Source organism: Arachis ipaensis, chromosome B03 (genome assembly GCF_000816755.2).
Source record: "Arachis ipaensis cultivar K30076 chromosome B03, Araip1.1, whole genome shotgun sequence".
NCBI lineage: Eukaryota > Viridiplantae > Streptophyta > Magnoliopsida > Fabales > Fabaceae > Arachis > Arachis ipaensis.
In genome coordinates, this window is record NC_029787.2 from 119689009 (window position 1) to 119695526 (window position 6518).

Consider the following 6518-nt stretch of genomic DNA (forward strand, 5'->3'; position numbering starts at 1 on the left):
ACACTATGTGAAAAATAACAAAATAGTTGAGGAGAAAAAGATGAACTATGTATAATTGGCCGAGTAGACACGACTAACAAATTTGATCTTCAAAATTGATATTTTTGAATTTATAATTTTTTAAATTTCATATATTTGACCACCAATTTTATATATCTGAGTATCAGACCACCAATTTTTGGCTAAGTTTTATTGATTTGTTCATTAGTGTAAGTATTAATGGTTCAATTTTTGGCTAAGTTTTGTTGCTGGCTCAGTGGCTTGTTGTTTAATGGTTGAACTTATTGGAAATGTTCTGCTTGCTGTGTTTCTGTTTAATGGTTCATTATATTGGAAATGTCCTGCTTGCTGTCTTGCTGTTGCTGGTTGCTGATTAATTGTTGAATGTTGATAACTTGGTAATTGGTATTGCTGGATTGTTGGTTATTGATTTGTTGTGCAGTTTATTGCTGGTTATTGATTTATTTTGTTAGGTATTGTTGCTGGTTAAATTATTGATTTATTTTAGTAATTTGATTCATTGTTGCTGATTTTGTTCTGTTTGTTGAATTGTTTGCTGACTTGGTTATTCATTGATGGATTGCTGGCTTGCTGCTGGTTGTTGTTAACTTGTTAATCAATAAATCAATAATTTCAGTTTCATTGTTCTATATATTTGTTGCTTGATTGTTGATTGTTGTTCATTACTGATTGTTGTTCATTATTTTGTTGTTATTTTTTGAAATTGCTAGTAATTACTTTGCTGTTCATTGTTCATGGTTGATTGTTATTCATTGTTCATTGTTGATTGCTGGTTGTTGTTTATTGTTCATTACTGATTTTTTAATTATTTGTTCATTACTAATTGTTTGAAATTGTTAGTAATTAGGTTGATGAAGGTAGGTATTTTGTAAAATAGGTCAATGTTGTTCTTTTTCCCCCTTATAATATTTGAAAAAAAGCTAATTTCTGTTTCAGGTTGGGGAGATTATTAGTAAATTTGAGAAGAAGGGATTTTACTTGAAAGGTAACTTCTTTTATTTTTGTTACTACTTAACATACGTGCTAACAATTTAGCTTAGAAACTCCACAAATTGCTAGTAATTACAAAGCCTTTTTTTAATGGATTGGTCTAATACATTATCTCTGGTTCTATTGTTGCCATGGTTTGGGAGGGTAAAGGTGTTGTTGCAACTGGCCGAAAGTTGATTGGAGCAACAAACCCCTTGGCATCTGAGCCTGGAACTATTCATGGTAGTCTTGCATCGAATGTGCTTTCTATAGATCTTGCCATTCATGGTAACTATTTACTTAAACTCATCTCAATCTAACAGCATAGTTTCGAATGTGCTTTCCATAGATCTTGATCGTAGGTCTCTTAAGTAAATTTTAGGTTGACAAGTACAATGGTTAATCTGTTTTTTGAAATAATTGTTCAAATTAATCATAAAATCAAGTGCACTTTAAATAAAGGTTGTAGTGGTCTATGTGTGTGGATCTTTTCTGATTGGAGTATTGGACAGTACATGTCAGTGGTAAAATTTTAATATTGTTTGATAAGGTAGTCCCTATAATGGGTCCTAAAAAATTATGGTGAAGATTCACTTGTGACATGATTAAGTGCTTTTTCCAATTATTATTGTTTTTATTATGTAATTGTCTTTTGATTTCGGGTAGGTTTGCTTAAAGAAGTTTCATTGTTTTGTTAGAGAGGACACCAAGACGTGGCTATGTGATGCTGAAAATTTGTTTTTATTTTTTGTTGTGTTGACTATTGAACTTTTAAACTTCTTTAATTGTCGTATTTTAATTTCTTTTGTTGTTGAATTTCATTGAATCAAGACTTTTGTTAGTTATGATGTACTTGTATTCTATAATTTCAATGTTATGACTTTGCATAATAGTATGTGGTTATTTTTTGATTTGATTGAAAAAATCGAACAAACCGAACCAAACCAAACCGATTTTAATTGGTTTGGTTTGGTTCGGATGACCTTGACAAAAAAACCGAACCAAACCGAACTGCAGTTTAATTAAACGATCGGATCGGATGGCTTTTCCCTCAAAAACCGAACCAAACCGCACTGCGAACACCCCTAGTACATAGTATATTATTTGGATTAGGAGAGTGCTAGGTAAACAATGATTATTTTAAACAATATGAATAATCACTAATTAAATAAGAATATATTACACCCTAATTTAATACTACTACTTAAATTTAAGATTAATTTACTCTTTTAACTCTATTAATTTATATTATTCACACATTATTCAAAAATATTGTTAATTACCTATACTTTTTTTTGGATTATATATATATATATATATATATATAAAATGATGTAATATATTTTATACTATTTAATTATAAAATTTATTTTTTATTTTATAAATTATTATTTTATTATTTATCTATTATGTTTATTAATAATAAAAAACAAAAAAAATAACGAATTAGATCTTCCATTAATCATAATAATCTTTTTGGCAATTCTAATCGATTAAAATTTTATCCTTGATCCGTTACATCGGTGTAGGATTGTGAAATCGTATTTTTTAGAAAATCAATCGATTGGATTCACAAAACAATCAGATTCTCCATAATTCAATTGATTGGAATTGATACACAATCAATTGAATTTTGCAAGACATGTGGACTTTTTCTTACTCAATCGATTGTTCGTGTTACTAGGGGTGGTGTAACACCCTAAGTTCTTATACTATCGTGGAGGTTTTTTTTAAAATAAAGTGCCACACTTGATTAAGTAAAGAAATGACTAAATCGTTACGCAAGGAAGGGGTAAATGCGTGTAGAGCGGAAAACGAGTGGCGCTAAAACGTTGGGATTTGAATTAAAGTGAAATAAACATCTTAACCATGAGTACGTTTCAAAATACTTATAGGAAACTAAAAGAGGAAAAGAAGCTAACTACGTCCTAAACTAATCTCGTCGAAGAGACTCCCCTACTTGCATCCTATCCTATCCTTGATCAAGAGTCTTTAGTTATTCACGAATCGAGGTACCAGGGGTCTCCCTCCAACACCCTTTCGCGCAGTGAAGACCCGGTTCCGTTGCGTGGATGAACCAAAACTCGACGGGGTGCCGAGGTGGGGGAATATGGTACGTATTCCACCTTTGGACTTCCGCAAGGGTTCAATTTCTCCTCTGGATCCGCCTCCATGGTGTCTTCCTTCTGGCCAGGGTCGTCGGATTCCTCTTCCTCGGCCTCGGAGTCGGACTCGAGGTGTACCACCTTAGGTGACCGCTTTCTAGATGTTGAAGCATTCCTATCTAGGAAGGTTATGACGGGCAGCTGGGGTTCTTCTTCCACGGGTTCTCGACCTAAGTGGATAGTCTGAAGCACGGTAGTAGTGGTCGCAACTACCCACGCGTGCTTTGAGGGGTCATACTCAGAAGTTACCCTCGGGGGCACTGCGTCGTCTCTATCTGCTGTGCCATGTTCCTCTGGAGATAGTATGGGAAAAGAAAGGGAGTGAGAACCTAACGTCTCAGTAGGAGTGCTATGTAACACCTCCATATCCATCACCAGCCCACGTGCGGGATTTTAAAAACAAGCGTATAACATGGCATGTAATATGCATCTTCTTTTTTTGTAAAACACGTGTGTAAAAGAAAGGGAAAACATATAGGAAAATAGAAGGATAACATCAACATAATAATAATTAAATCTAAGGAAAACATAAAACTCAAGCTTTCATTCGTGCCTTCTTTCTTTCTTAATTTATAACTTATATGGAGGGTATTGAGCTCAAACCGGTATAAGTGGGAGTTTCCTTCCCTTACCGAAGGTTCTTATCCCAAATGTTTTGGCGATCACCTTCCCTTACCGAAGGATCATCTCGATCGATCACCTTCCCTTACCGAAGGATCATATCGATATATTGTCTTTGGGGGTCACCTTCCCTTACCGAAGGATCATTCCCTCAGTTTAATTTACACTCAAGGTTATTTAGACATACACAAGAAGGGAGTTATATCAACAAAGATATATTATTAATATAAAATTGATGGGATAGTCCCCTTCCCTTACCGAAGGTTCTTATCCCAAAGGTTTGTCGATCACATTCCCTTACCGAAGGATCATATCGATATCTTGTCTTTGGGGGTCACCTTCCCTTACCGAAGGATCATTCCCTCAGTTCTTTAACAAGTACGGTTATTTAGGCATATACAAGAATGAACCATGCGAGAGGAGAGGCTCTCTTGTGTTTTCCCACAGAATGTTATTTCTTTGTAGAGAGAGAAGGCAGAGGATAAGTGTTTGAGAGAAGTGATTTTCTACCTATGGGTGCTCCCCTATTTATATACATTTGGGGATGGGGTGGTTGGGATATTTTAAATTTCAAACTGAGGGTGGTTACCAGGTTCCTATCCAAAATTTCAAAATTCTAAACTTATCTCCTAACTGATTTTCAAACTTCAAATTAAATTGTTTCTAGAATGGGCGGTTGTTACATTATCACCCCCATAAGAAAAGAATTTGTCCCCAAATTCCATGTCTGAACTTGGTCGATAAGGGTCGTTTAGATAACTTAGGGGTCCTACTGAAATTTCCTTACTGTTGGGGAGAAAAGGAGATCCTTACTACGATTGTTACCTGTAAATAAGTCTGGGAGCTTCTGTCTCATGTCTGCCTCTTTTTCCCATGTGTAGTCTCTGGAATTGCCGCTACCCCATGCCACCTTTACCAGTCGTATCGTCTTGCTCCTTAGTTGCTTCGTGCTTCTGTTTACAATCTCTATGGCTGGTAGTTCAAAAGCCAGGTCATCTTTGAGTGTTACATCCTCTTGCTGCAACACATGGCTTGGATCGTGCTGGTATTTTCGGAGTTGGGACACATGGAACACGTCATGTAGTCTTGATAGATTTGGTGGTAGGGCAAGATGGTATGCCGACTTTCCTATACGCCGGAGGATTTGGAATGGACCCAGGTACCGGGGGCTTAGTTTTCGTACCTTAAGAGCCCTCCCTACCCCGGTGGTGGGGGTGATTTTTAGGAATACGTGATCGCCTTCCTGAAATTCGAGGGGTTTCCTTCGTTGATTTGCATAACGCTTCTATCGACTTTGGGCGGTGCGCATTCTTTCTCTTATCCTCTTGATATCTTTCGTGGTCTGTCTTACTAACTCCGGTCCTAAGTAGCCTTTCTCTTCTGGTCCGTACCAGCATAAAGGAGATTGACATCTTTGCCCGTACAGTGCCTCATATGGTGTCATCCCGATGCTACCATGGTAACTGTTGTTATAAGCAAACTCGATCAGTGGTAGGTGACTCTCCCACTTTCCTGGTCTGTCTAGGACACAAGCTCGTAACATGTCTTCCAACGTCTGGATAGTCCTCTCTGTTTGTCCATCTGTTTGCGGGTGGTATGACGTGCTTAGGCACAATTTCGTCCCGAATGTCTTCTGCAATGCGTTCCAAAACCTCGAGGTGAATCTTGGGTCTCTATCCGAGACTATGGTCGTTGGTACCCCATGTAACCTCACGATCTCTCTGATATATAGCGTGGCTAGTCTTTCCAATGAGTTGGTCGCCTTAACTGGTAGAAAATGGGCAGTCTTTGTAAGCCGGTCCACGGTGACCCATATAGCGTCACGCCCTGCTTGAGTACGGGGTAGTCCCATGACGAAATCCATCGATATGTCTTCCCATTTCCACTTCGGGATGCCAAGGGGTTGCAATACCCCTGATGGTTTCTGATGTTCGATTTTTACCTTCTGACAAACCAGGCATTTATTCACGATCGTGGCTAAATCCTTTTTCATCCCTGGCCACCAGAACATCTTCTTCAAATCATGGTACATCTTCGTCATGCCAGGATGAATGGTAAAATCTCCTCTGTGGGCTTCTTCCGCAATCTTGCTTTGAAGGTCTCCTTCCCTTGGGACACAGATTCGACCTTGGTATCTCCATACCTTGTCCTCTCCTTCGGTGAAGCCCTTCAATCTTCCTTCTTTGACAAGGCGCAGGGTTTCTTGAAAGTTGGGGTCGGAACTCTGTGCCTTAGTTATTTGTTCCTTGAATTGACTTGCCACTGTTAGGTGGTTCAGACATATGCTTTTTGGAGCGAGGGTGACTTGTAAGTTCATGTCTCTGAAATTCCTTATCAACTCTGCCTCTTTTATCATCAGCCATGATGCCTTGAGTACCTTCCGACTCAGAGCGTCAGCCACCAAGTTAGCCTTCCCCAGGTGGTAGTTTAGAACAAAGTCATAGTCTTTAAGAAACTCCATCCATCTCCTTTGTCGCATGTTGAGTTCTTTCTGGTCAAACAGGTACTTTAAGCTCTTATGGTCGGAGAATACTTGAAACCCAACTCTATACAAGTGATGCCTCCATGTCTTTAGTGCAAATACTATCACGGCTAGTTCAAGGTCGTGAGTAGGATGTTGGCTTCATGGGTCTTTAGTTGCCTTGACGCATACGCCACTACCTTCTTGCATTGCATTAGTACGCAACCCAATCCTTGTCCTGAGGCGTCGCAGTAAACTTCGAAGGCCATGTCGGGGTTAGG

At 38.3% G+C, this 6518-nt stretch overlaps 1 long non-coding RNA gene across 1 annotated transcript in view; it reads left to right on the plus strand.

Annotated features, from left to right (window-relative positions):
- Positions 1742 to 6518, plus strand: part of LOC110270342 — a 10071-nt gene continuing 5294 nt past the window's right edge. The window contains exons 1-2 of the long non-coding RNA XR_002359774.1: positions 1742 to 2078; positions 6174 to 6180. This is a non-coding gene — a long non-coding RNA (uncharacterized LOC110270342). The remainder of the gene's footprint in view (positions 2079 to 6173; positions 6181 to 6518) is intronic.